Raw genomic sequence first — 14,349 nt, forward strand, 5'->3', positions numbered from 1 at the left:
CATTAAGAAATGCACTTTTTACATCCATTTGGTATAATTTAAAATTCATGTAACTGGCATATGCACACAATATACGTATAGCCTCTAATCTAGCAACAGGAGCAAATGTTTCTCCATAGTCTATTCCCTCTTGCTGACTATAGCCTTGGGCTACAAGTCGAGCTTTGTTTCTGATCACATTTCCATGTTCATCTAGCTTGTTTCTAAAGACCCACTTAGTTCCTATGGGCTTTTGATTCCTAGGTTTAGGTACTAAATCCCATACCTCATTTCTAGTGAATTGATCAAGCTCTTCTTGCATAGCATTGATCCAATACTCATCTTGCTCAGCATCAGCAAAATTCTTTGGCTCATGTATTGATACGAATGCAACATTGCTGAGGTATTTTCTGAGTTGATCCCTGGTCATCAGTTTGTTGTTAGCGGCATCAAGAATGGCTTGTTCTGTATGGCCTCTGGGGATCTTTATTTCCTTTGGCAATGCTGAGTCGTTTGGAAGAGATGTTTCTACAATCTCTACAGGAATAGACTGGTCAGCAAATGATATTTCAATTTCTTGCTTACCTTGAGTCAGCTCCTGTATGTTAGGCATTATGGCTTCTGGTTGATCAGCGGAAGCTGAGCCTGGTTCTTCTTCTTCAGGCTGAGCTGACTTACCTATAGGGTCAGTTTCATCGAACTCAACATGTACAGACTCTTCTACAACTTGAGTTCTTTTATTAAATACTCTATATGCTTTACTGTTTGTTGAGTACCCTAAAAAGATCGCCTCATCAGCTTTAGCATCAAATTTAGCAAGGTTGTCTTTTGTATTGAGTATAAAACACTTACAACCAAAGGCACGAAAGTATCCAATGTTGGGGTTTCCACCTTTCCAAAGTTCATATGAGGTTTTCTTAAGTATAGGTCTGACTAGAGCCCTATTCAGTATATAACATACTGTGTGAACAGCTTCACCCCAGAAGTACTTTGGAAGCCTATTTTCACTCAGCATCGTCCTAGCTATTTCAACAGTGGTTCTATTTTTCCTTTCAACAACCCCATTTTGTTGAGGTGTTCTTGGAGCAGAGAAGTTGTGGTCAATACCACAGGTTTCACAGAATTCATCAAACTGTTGGTTTTTTAATTCTCCACCATTGTCGCTTCTAATGTGAGCTACTTTTAGGTCTTTGTCAGTTTCAAGCTTTCTGATCAATGTGGTGAACATCTCAAAGGTTTTGTTGAAACACCTTTCCACAAGATTTTGATTTGACAAAATCATCCATGATTAAGAGGCAATTAAATTTAATATGCCTTGATTTAATTGTACTAATATGTTTGTTCAATGTTGAGTGCAAAAGTATATATATAAATAAGACAGGTTAAAAGTCAGCATAAGCCAAAGCTGAGTGAAACAGAACTCAGCATAAATGGATAAACACTGAAGTAAAGCAGAACTCAGCATAAGAAGTTCCCTTCAGATCTATCAGAACGAAGTTGACGAAATCAGAAGACATCCTCACCATCCAAACAGAACCTTAGCATAAAAGTTGAACATCTGACAGAAAATGAATGAAGCTGAGTGGAGTAGAACTTAGCGTCAGAAGCTTCTTCAAAAGTTATCAGAACGAAACTGACTAAACTAGAAGACTCCTTCAGAATTATACAAACAAGAACGGAGCTGACTAAGAAGAAACTCAGCATGAAGAATATGCATTCGAAGAAAACAAATGAAGCTGAGTATCAATCAGAATAGCCTGAACATTCCGTTTACTAGAAGACAAAGTTTGCCGATGATCTACACCAATGATTGAAGCCTCGATAATACAAAGGAGACTAATTCCAAGAATCATGGGTCTATGGATTATTGGAAAAAGACAACTGTCACTAGAAGACGAAGACCAAAGGAAGAAGACAAATCTGACGCCTGAAGAAATCAGAGAAAAGGGATGGAGGTACAGTCTGGAGAAGACCTGCAGATGTTCCCCAAAAGAGCCGTTTTGGATTCAACGGCTACATCATATTCAAAGGATCCAAATACCAGATCCTTCATCTATAAAAGGACAATGATAGTTCTTGGATCATTGGCTCAAGCAATCAAAAGAAAAATCCAAGAGAGGAAAATCTGAAAGCACTCAAATACAAAATAGATCTTACACCAACTTTTCTATTCTTTGTGTGAATGCTAGATTGATTGTCTGTAATCATCTAAAGTGTTCTTTATCTGAAAAAGAACAAGTGTGTGATCAATAGTGATATTGAGAGGTGTATGCTGAGTGCTTGGTTGTAAGCATTCAGTGGTAGAAAAATCTAAGTGCTGGGTTGTAGTACTTAGTAGGAGCTGAGTAGACGAATAGAGGACGTACTCTTGCATACTCACTGCCTTGTAAAGGGTTTGTGCTCTACCTTGAAAGAGCTCAGTATTGGATTGAAAATCCCAGGAGGAACTGGGGACTGGACGTAGGCAGAGAGGCCGAACCAGGATAAGTCGTGCTGAGTAATCTCTAAACCTTCTCTCTCAATATAAATATATATGTGCATGTGTTGCTTGTAAGATTTACTCAGCTTATAAATTGTCAAAACTGAAACTGAGTAGATATTACGTGCTGAGTTAGAAACTGTCAGCATAAGTACTAAAACTGTCTGACTAATCATTCACCCGTGCTGACCAACACGCTGAGTTATCAAACTCTTAAAATAACTTTAAGTCAGCATAATTAAAAGCGAAAAAGTTACATTAGTTCCTAACCCCCCTGGAACTAATCACTAGGGACCAACAGGTTTCATCCTTGCTACTAAGCAAGATGATCCAAGTATACCGAGAGAAATCATCTACAATAACCAAAGAAAATTTCTTACCTCCCATGCTTAGTGGCTGGATAGGTCCGAAAAGATCTAAGTGTAGTAATTCCAATAGCCTTTTGGTTGAGACGACATTTTTACTATGAAATGACTTTTTAGTTTATTTTCCTTGCTGACAGGCTTTACATAGCTGATCTTTTTCAAACTTTATTTTGGGTAATCCCTCAACTAATTGCTTTCTAGCTAATTTGGCAAGAAGATCCATGCTAACATGCCCAAGTCTTCTATGCCATAGCCAGGAGTTGTCCTCTTTAGATACTAAGCATATATTTTTAGAAAACTGTTTTTCCAAGTTCAACATATATACATTTTCTACACGAGGGGCAGTTAAAATCAATTCATTTGTGTTTCCCTCGAGTATTTGACACTTATTATCATCAAATACAACCCTCCTACCGCTCTTGCAAAGCTGAGCTACACTCAGCAAATTGTATTTGAGACCTTTAACTAAGGAGACAGACTCAATGGTTGGGTTACCTCCGATAGTACCTGAGCCGACTATCTTACCCTTCTTGTTGTCTCCAAAGCTTACACTTCCACCTCGTTTAAGCTCTAGTGTGATGAACTGAGTTTCATCACCTGTCATATGCCTTGAGCATGCGCTGTCTATATACCACAGTTTTGACTTCTCCACGCATGTCAAGCTAACCTGCAGTTTAGACTATTCATTTTTAGGTACCCAATTTCTTTTGGGTCCTTTCTTGTTAGTATAGACAGGAGCAAAGTCATGTTTTAACTTATGACGGCATACTTTTATGGTATGACCTGGTTTACCACAGAAGTCACAAAAAGGTACCCTTTGTGGGTTGAACTGAGTAAGGTCAGCATTATTGTGATGGGCATGCCAACATATTTTTGTGGTATGTCCTTTTCTTCCGCAGAAGTCACATTGGACAGTCCGCTTGTTATGCCAACACACATCCTTTGTGTGTCCCCGTTTTCTACAACATTCACATTGAGTGACTGGCTTATGCTGACTATTATTGCGTACTCAGCATGGGCTTTATTTCTGTTTAAGTCCTTCCCTTGACTTTGTAATTATGTGATATCCTTCCTGAGTTTCTTTGACTCGGATTGGACCTCCGTGACAAACTTATGTAAGATTTGCATGTTGGTATGCAAGTCAGAGTTGTCCTGGAGAAGATATCGGAGATCACTTAGCTTGACCTCTTCAATCTTATCACAACGTCTGCTGAGAGCCTTAATCTTTTTGTTACACTTCTTAGTTAGTGTATATAAGTCACTCAGGACATTTACCATTTCATTTCTAAGCAAAAGTAAAGATGTTACCTCATTGTTGTGATTCTCTTGGTCAGTTTCATCAAAAAGGTCAGCACGCTCAGACTGGGATTGGTCAGCTCCATCATCTGCCATAAAACATATGTTAGCTGTTTCATTTTGCTCAGCTTCAAACGATGTTGACTCATCACTGTCACTCCATGTGGCTACCATAGCCTTCTTGCTTCCCTTCTTCTCTTTCTTGAGGTTGCGACAGCTTGACTTGATGTGCCCAGTTTGATGACACTCAAAACATGTGACAGATTTCGAGCTGTCCTTCTTGTACTTGTCGCTTGACTCAGCTTTGTACTTATCATTTCTTCTAAATGATCTTTTGCCATTTCTATCATTTCTTTTGAACAGCTTTTTCATCTTTCTGGTGAACATGGCCAATTCCTCATCATCAGTTGACTCAGCTTCAGTTGAGTCTGCTTTCATGACAAGGGATTTCTATTTCTTATCCTCTGATTTTTCCTTTTCTTTGGCTTCAAAGTTTTTCATAGAGATTTCATGGGTCAGCAAGGATCCTATCAGCTCATCATATTTGTAGGTAGTCAAGTCTTGAGCTTCCTCTACGGCTCTTTTCTTTGCTTGCCAGCTCTTGGGCAGACTTCTCAGAATCTTCTTCACTTGTTCTTCTTCAGTGAAGTTCTTTCCAAGTCTTTTTAGCTCATTTATAATGTTTGTGAACCTTGCGTTCATTTCTGAGATGTCTTCATTTTCCTTCATCTCAAACAACTCGTAGAGTCTCATATGTTGATTGACTTTAGACTCCTTAACTTTGCTCGTACCTTCATAGGTTACTTCAAGCTTCTTCCAAATCTCCTGTGCTGACTCACAACCTGAAATCTTATTGTATTCTGCAGCATCTAACGCACAGTGAAGCATATTTATAGCCGAAGCATTATTTTGTAATTTTCTGAGGTCATCCTCTTTCCACTCAGCCTCACTCTTAACAATTTTCTCATTGTTAATAGTTTTGTATGGCACATGTGGACCTTGAACAATTGCAAGCCATACACTCATGTTTGTGGCTTGAATAAAGTTCTTCATCCTATTCTTCCAGAATGTATAATTTGATCCAAAGAATAGGGGTGGTCTGGTGATTGATAATCCCTCGGGTAGTATCTGTGTTGTTTGGTTTCCAGGAAGGAAACGAGTGCAATTCTCACCCATTTTTAGGGATCAGCTCAAGATTGTTAAGTCTCTGAGTAGTGAGCTTTTAGGCTCTGATACCACTTGTTGGTCCCTGATAATTAGTTCCAAGGGGGGGTTAGGAACTAATATAACTTTTTCGCGATTTAATTAAGCTGACTGGAAGTAATTTTGAGGGTTTATTAACTCTGCTTTTGGTCACTTGGTGAGATATGTTCGAAGACAGCTTTAGTCAGATGTGGACTAAAGTTGTTTTCTTGTGAGTTGAGAATTGACACTCTTGGAGGTCAGCTTCTAACTCAGCACCACTTATTTACTCAAGGTCAGCTCAGGCAATTTATATGCTGAGTAAATTTAGCACACAACACATACAATATAAGAGAGAGTTCAGAGATTACTCAGTATCACTTATCCTGGTTCGGCCTCTCTGCCTACGTCTAGTCCCTAGAGTCCTCCAGGCTTTTTGAATCCAATAATGAGCTCTTTAACGGTAGAGCACAAACCAATTACAAGGCAGTTGAATATGCAAGAGTACCTTCCTTTATTCGTCTACTCAACTCCTACTAAGTGCTACAAAACCCAGACACCTAGATTTCTCTACTACTGAAATGCTAACAACCTAGCACTCAGCTTTACTCTCTCAATATAACTATTGATCAGAGACTTGTTCCTTTGTGAACTAAAGAACACTTTAGATGATTACAACTCAATCTAGCATTTACACCTAGAATAGAAACGTGGGTGTAAGATTCTTTTTGTATTTGAGTGCTTTTCAAACTCTCTCTTGTATTTTTCTTTTGATGCTCCAGTTCCGTGTATGTGTTTAGGTTTTTCGATTGTCCTTATATAGGCTAAATCCTGTGGATTTGATCGTTTAAAATGTCTTGACCATTGCTACCAAAACGGCTCTTTTGGGGAACATTTTCTGGAAATCTTCAGACTGCCCACCATTCCATGCTTCTGTTTTTCTTCAGGCGTCAGGATGTCTTTTAGCGTCTGTTTTGTTTGTTTGTGACAGTTGTCTGTTTCCAATAATCCAACGTCCCATGACTCTCAGAATCAGTCTTCTTAGGTATCTTCGAGGTTCCAATTATTGGTGCAGATGATTGGCAGGTATTGTCTTTTAGCAAAACGAACCCTTCATGCCATCCTGATAAATACTCAGCTTCGTTTGTTCATGTTTCATGCTGAGTTCCTCCAAGGTCAGCCTTGTTTTGTTTATCTTATACTGAAGAGGTCTTCAGCTTTAGTCAGCTTCGTTTTGTTTCCGAGCTATAACTCCACTTAGCTTCCATACTGTCATGCTGAGTTCTTTTCTACTCAGCTTCGCTTGTGCTGACTTTTGTCCTGTCTTTTACTTTATATATTTTTGCACTCAAATTTCAACAAACATATTAGTACAACTAAATCAAAGCATTTAAATTTAATTGTCTCTTAATCATGGATGATTTTGTCAAATCAAAATCTTGTGGAAAGGTGTTTCAACAAAAAGATGCGAACATGAGTAATGCTAAAGTAGCCAGTAGTCCTTTCCCTTCCGGTTTACAATTTGATGCAATTTCAGATCCTTTTGAAGAACCAGAGCAATACAGGAGACTGATTGGTCGATTTTTGTACCTTGGTTTCACTCGTCCTGACATTGCCTATGTCACACATCAGCTTAGTTAGCATATGAATTCTCCCACACAGGTCCATATGAAAATTGCTCAACATGTGCTTCAGTATTTGAAAGGAACAATGTCCATGGGGTTGTTCTATGCTGCGGATGCAGAATTTCAGTTATTCGCATATTGCGATTCTGATTGGGGACGATGCAAAATTACACGACGATCTGTAACCGGTTATTGTGTAATGTTAGGCAGCTCTTTGATAAGCTGGAAATCAAAGAAACAAGGAACGGTGACAAAATCGTCCGCTGAAGCCGAGTATTGAGCAATGGCAACCACCGTATGTGAAATCAAGTGGTTAACATACCTCATTGCTGAGTTCCAGATTCAAGTGCAACTGCCGATTCCCCTGTATTGCGACAATCAGTCAGCCATTTACATTGCTTCAAATCCAGTATTTCATGAACAAACAAAGCATATTGCCATTGATTGCCATATTGTTCGTGAATACTTGGAGGAAAAATTCATCACCACCCCACATGTGGCTTCACAATCACAATTGGCTGATGTGCTCACTAAGCCATTGAATTCTAATCAGATGTGGCCAAGTTTATCCAAGTTGGGACTGGTCCGCATAACATCTCCAACTTGAGGGGGGGGGGGGGTGTTAGAAATATAGAATCAATTTTATATTTTGTTGACAACTCAGCTCAGCTCAGCTTTGCTCAGCTCAGCTTTCCCTGTAAGCTGCTATATAAAGCAGTTCTTCTCTTCAATAATACTCATTCGGAATAGAAAGATATTTCTAAAAGCTCTTAGGTTATGAAGAGTTTTTACAGAACCCAAACGTAGTTTCCTACCGCTTCGTTGAAGGGCTCCAACTAGAAACACAGGGAGATTGAATGGAGTTGAAGTCAACATGTGCCATATAAAGCACTGTTCGAAGTTAGATGCGGAGGAGGCCGAGCTGAGTTTGGGAAAGATAAAGTTAGTCAGCATGAAGTGAACCATCTTTTGATCCTTACCCATACAAGTACTGGGTATTTCCCCTTTATGATCTTTGGGTTTACAGAACCCCTTTGACCTCTCAGACGTGGCTTTAGGTATCTTCTCCTTTATTGTTCGAAATTGGATTCCTTCGTTTGGTATCTCTAATAGTGTGGCTAGATAGGCATGAGTTATAATGATTTTCTGACCTTTCATATTAGTCTCCAAGTAATCCGAGTCGTCTGCATCAACCCATAAATTTGAGTAGAACTCTCGAACTAACCTTGGGTAGGCTTTTCCTGGAAGAGAAAAGAGACCTGTCCAGTTGTTTTTCGCAATCCATTCACAGAATGGTGTTTCAGTCGATACGAAGCTTGGGGAGAACCACCGGCATTTTAACACCTCCATATTGTTAACCTTCGAGTGTACCTTGATCATTATCCTCTCCTTTTCCATTGAAGGACCAGCGTGGTCAGTGAGTGTGTTTTGCGCTTCTGGGGTTTCCTTTTTGTTGGGAGACATTTTTGACGATTTTGAAATTTTTGAAAGGAAGAAGTTTGAGTTTCAGGGATTCCAAGAATGAGGAAAGACGAGTGGGAGTTCTTCTATTTTATATAAATTAATAAAGACCCTAAATCATTATTTTGCCGATTTTCTCCTAGGGACGTTCAACCGGCAGATATTCTGTCAATTATGACATCTTCGGCGCATGAGTTTTTGCCATTAATGTGCGTCTTCCTAATGTGTCAGAAATTACACGTGTAGATTTGCTTTATGCGAATGGGTTTTTGCTGAAATTCGAAGCGTCAATGATATTGAGTGCCTATCATTTGTTAAGATAATTTTTCTATCTCCTATTAACTCAGCATAGGTTACGTACTCAGCTTGTGTCTTTACTCAGCATGGAGTGATTTGTTTATCTACTCAGCATGGGATGTTTACTTAACTTTTATGCCTACTTAGTATCGTTACTTACTATGTGTACGCAAGGTGGCTTTTTCATTTTAAGCTAAGCAGGGAATAGATATTTCACTCAACATGGCATTCGTACAATCATTCAAAGTTCCACTCATAATTATTCAATGCAAAATTTAGTTAGAGTGGATTTGACATACCAATTGCTTCCCTTAGTGTGTTGAATTGCTGTCGTGCCAAGGGTTTTGTGAAGATATCTGCAAGCTGATCGTTTGTTGGCACGTAGGTCAGCTTGATCTCATCTTTTAGTACGTGATCTCTGATGAAGTGATGCCTTATGCTAACATGCTTCATCCTGCTGTGTTGGACAGGATTTTTAGATAGATCAATGGCACTTTTGTTGTCGCATTTGATCTCTATCGTCTTTGTTTTGACTCCGTAATCCTCAAGCTGTTGCTTTATCCATAGGACTTGTGCAACACAGCTTCCCGCAGCCACGTACTCAGCTTCAGTTGTAGACAGAGCTACGGATGATTGCTTCTTGCTAAACCAAGATACTAGACAGCTTCCAAGGAAATGACATCCCCCTGAAGTACTTTTTCGTTCTAGCTTATCTCGTCCATAGTCAGCATCAGTATATCCAATGAGTGTGAAGTCATTTGAGGTTGGATACCATAGACCTGCATCAACTGAGCTTTGCAAGTATCTAAAAATTCTTTTTACAGCAGTTAGATGAGATTCCCTGGGGTCAGCTTGATATCTAGCACAATAGCATACTGAGTATTGAATATCTGGTCTACTAGCAGTGAGATAGAGTAATGAACCTATCATACCTCGATAGAGTTTACTATCAACCGACTTACTCTTTTCATCCTTGCATAGGACAGTATCTGTACCCATGGGGGTTGATATTGGTTTGCACTCTTCCATGCTGAATTTCTTTAACATTTCCTTGGTGTACTTAGACTGACTTATAAATATCCCATTCTTACCTTGCTTGATTTGGAGTCCAAGAAAGAAGTTGAGTTCACCCATCATGGACATTTCGAACTCAGTTTGCATCTGTTGGCTAAATTCTTTGCACAAAGATTCGTCAGTGGCACCAAAGATTATATCATCAATATATATCTGTGCAAGTAGGGTATGTTTACCCTTTTTCTTAATGAACAAGGTTGTGTCAGCTTTTCCCCTGACATAGTTCCTGGTTAGCAGGAAGTTGGTCAACCTCTCATACCAAGCTCTTGGAGCTTGCTTTAGGCCGTACAGGGCCTTTTTGAGTTTATAAACGTGATTTGGAAATTTTGAGTCTTCAAATCCAGGAGGTTGATTAACGTATACCTCTTCGTTTATAAAGCCATTAAGAAATGCACTTTTTACATCCATTTGGTATAATTTAAAATTCATGTAACTGGCATAGGCACACAATATACGTATAGCTTCTAATCTAGCAACAGGAGCAAATGTTTCTCCATAGTCTATACCATCTTGCTGACTATAGCCTTGAGCTACAAGTCGGGCTTTGTTTCTAATCACATTTCCATGTTCATCTAGCTTATTTCTAAAGACCCACTTAGTTCCTATGGGCTTTTGATTCCTAGGTTTAGGTACTAAATCTCATACCTCATTTCTAGTGAATTGATCAAGCTCTTCTTGCATAGCATTGATCCAATACTCATCTTTCTCCGCATCACCAAAATTCTTTGGCTCATGTATCGATACGAATGCAACATTGCTGAGGTATTTTCTAAGTTGTTCCCTGGTCATCAGTTTGTTGTTAGCGGCATTAAGAATGGCTTGTTCTGTATGGCCTCTTGGGATCTTTATTTCCTTTGGCAGTGCTGAGTCATTTGGAAGAGGTGTTTCTACAATCTCTACAGGAATAGACTGGTCAGCAAATGATATTTCAATTTCTTGCTTACCTTGAGTCAGCTCCTGTATGTTTGACATTGTGGCTTCTGGTTGATCAGCGGAAGCTGAGTCTGGTTCATCTTCTTCAGGCTGAGCTGACTTACCTGTAGGGTCAGTTTCATCGAACTCAATATGTACAGACTCTTCCACAACTTGAGTTCTTTTATTAAATACTATGTATGCTTTACTGTTTGTTAAGTACCCTAAAAAGATCGCCTCATCAGCTTTAGCATCAAATTTAGCAAGGTTGTCTTTTGTATTGAGTATAAAACACTTACACCTAAAGGCACCAAAGTATCCAATGTTGGGCTTTCGACCTTTCCAAAGTTCATATGGGGTTTTCTTGAGTATAGGTCTGACTAGAGCCCTATTCAGTATATAACATGTTGTGTGAACAGCTTCACCCTAGAAGTACTTTGGAAGCCTATTTTCACTCAGCATTGTTCTAGCTATTTCAACAATGGTTCTATTTTTCCTTTCAACAACCCCATTTTGTTGAGGTGTTCTTGGAGCAGAGAAGTTGTGGTCAATACCACAGGTTTCACAGAATTCATCAAACTGTTAGTTTTTAAATTCTCCACCATTGTCGCTTCTAATGTAAGCTACTTTTAGGTCTTTGTCGTTTTCAAGCTTTTTGATCAATGTGATGAACATCTCAAAGGTTTCATCCTTGCTACTAAGCAAGATGACCCAAGTGTACCGAGAGAAATTATCTACAATAACCAAAGAAAATTTCTTACCTCCCAAGCTGAGTGGCTGGATAGGTCCGAAAAGATCCAAGTGTAGTAATTCCAATGACCTTTTGGTTGAGACGATATTTTTACTATGAAAAGACTTTTTAGTTTGTTTGCCTTGCTGACAGGCTTTACATAGTTGATCTTTTTCAAACTTCAATTTGGGTAATCCCTCAACTAATTGCTTTCTAGCTAATTTGGCAAGAAGATCCATGCTGACATGCCCAAGTCTTCTATGCCATAGCCAGGAGTTGTCCTCTTTAGATACTAAGCATATATTTTTAGAAAACTGTTTTTCCAAGTTTAACGTATATACATTTTCTACACGAGGGGCAGTTAAAATTAATTCATTTGTATTTCCCTCGAGTATTTGACACTTAGTATCATCAAATACAACCCTTCTACCGCTCTTGCAAAGCTGAGCTACACTCAGCAGATTGTATTTGAGACCTCTAACTAAGGAGACAAAATCAATGGTTGGGTTACCTCCGATAGTACCTGAGCTGACTATCTTACCCTTCTTGTTATCTCCAAAGCTTACACTTCCACCTCGTTTAAGCTCTAGTGTGATGAACTGAGTCTCATCACCTGTCATATGCCTTGAGCATGCGCTGTCTATATACCATAGTTTTGACTTCTCCACGCATGTCAAGCTGGCCTGCAATTTAGACTATTCATTTTTAGGTACCCAATTTCTTTTGGGACCTTTCTTGTTAGTATAGACAGGAGCAAAGTCATGTTTTAACTTATGACGGCATACTTTTATGGTGTGGCCTGGTTTACCACAGAAGTCACAAAAAGGTACCCTTTGTGGATTGAACTGAGTATAGTCAGCATTATTGTGTTGGGCATGCCAACATATTTTTGTGGTATGCCCTTTTCTTCCGCAGAAGTCACATTGGACAGTCCGCTTGTTATGCCAACACACATCCTTTGTGTGTCCCCATTTTCCACAACAGTCACATTGAGTGATTTGCTTATGCTGACTGTTATTTGCGTACTCAGCATGGGCTTTATTTCTGTTTAAGCCCTTCCCTTGACTTTGTAATTGTGTGATATCCTTCCTAAGTTTCTTTGACTCAGATTGGACCTCCGTGACAAACTTATGTAAGATTTGCATGTTGGTATGCAAGTCAGAGTTGTCCTGGAGAAGATATCGGAGATCACTTAGCTTGACCTCTTTAATCTCATCACAGCGCCTGCTGAGTGCCTTAATCTTTTTGTTACACTTCTTAGTTAGTGTATATAAGTCACTCAGGGCATTCACCATTTCATTTCTAAGCAAAAGTAAAGATGTTACCCCATTGTTGTGATTCTCTTGGTCAGTTTCATCAGAAAGGTCAGCATGCTCAGATTGGGATTGGTCAGCTCCATCATCTGCCATAAAACATATGTTGGCTGTTTCATTTTGCTCAGCTTCAGATGATGTTGACTCATCACTGTCACTCCATGTGGCCACCATAGCCTTTTTGCTTCCCTTCTTCTCTTTCTTGAGATTGGGACAGCTTGACTTGATGTGCCCGGTTTGATGACACTCAAAACATGTGACAGATTTCGAGCTGTCCTTCTTGTACTTGTCGCTTGACTCAGCTTTGTACTTATCATTTCTTCTAAATGATCTTTTTCCATTTCTATCATTTCTTCTGAACAACTTTTTCATCTTTCTGGTGAACATGGCTAATTCCTCATCATCGGTTGACTCAGCTTCAGTTGAGTCTGCTTTCATGACAAGGGATTTCTGTTTCTTATCCTCTGATTTTTCCTTTTCTTTGGCTTCAAAGTTTTTCATGGAGATTTCATGGGTCAGCAAGGATCCTATCAGCTCATCATATTTGTAGGTAGTCAAGTCTTGAGCTTCCTTTACGGCTGTTTTCTTTGCTTGCCAGCTCTTGGGCAGACTTCTCAGAATCTTCTTCACTTGTTCTTCTTCAGTGAAGTTCTTTCCAAGCCTTTTTAGCTCATTTATAATGTTTGTGAACCTTGCATTCATTTCTGAGATGTCTTCATTCTCCTTCATCTCAAACAGCTCGTAGAGTCTCATATGTTGATTAACTTTAGACTCCTTAACTTTGCTTGTGCCTTCATAGGTTACTTCAAGCTTCTTCCAAATTTCCTGTGCTGACTCACAACCTGAAATCTTATTGTATTCTGCAGCATCTAACGCACAGTGAAGCATGTTTATAGCCGAAGCATTATTTTGTAGTTTTCTGAGGTCATCCTCTGTCCACTCAGCCTCACTCTTAATAATTTTCTCATTGTTAATAGTTTTGTATGGCACATGTGGACCTTGAACAATTGCAAGCCATGCACTCATGTTTGTGGCTTGAATAAAGTTCTTCATCCTATTCTTCCAGAATGTATAATTTGATCCAAAGAATAGGGGTGGTCTGGTGATTGATAATCCCTCGGGGAGTGCTATTCTCACCCATTTTTAGGGATCAGCTTAAGATTGTTAAATCTCTGAGTAGTGAGCTTTTTGGCTCTGATACCACTTGTTGGTCCCTGATAATTAGTTCCAAAGGGGGGGTTAGGAACTAATATAACTTTTTCGCGTTTTAATTAAGCTGAATGGAAGTAATTTTGAGAGTTTATTAACTCTGCTTTTGGTCAGCTTGGTGAGATATGTTCGAAGACAGCTTTAGTCAGATGTTGACTAAAGTTGTTTTCTTATGAGTTGAGAATTGACACTCTTAAAGGTCAGCTTCTAACTCAGCACCACTTATTTACTCAAGGTTAGCTCAGGCAATTTATATGCTGAGTAAATTTAGCAAGCAACACATACAATATAAGAGAGAGTTCAGAGATTACTCAGTATCACTTATCCTGGTTCGGCCTCTCTGCCTACGTCCAGTCCCCAGAGTCCTCCAGGCTTTTTGAATCCAATACTGAGCTCTTTAACGGTAGAGCACAAACTAATTACAAGG

This window comes from Euphorbia lathyris, chromosome 10 (assembly GCF_963576675.1).
Source record: "Euphorbia lathyris chromosome 10, ddEupLath1.1, whole genome shotgun sequence".
Taxonomy (NCBI): Eukaryota; Viridiplantae; Streptophyta; class Magnoliopsida; order Malpighiales; family Euphorbiaceae; genus Euphorbia; species Euphorbia lathyris.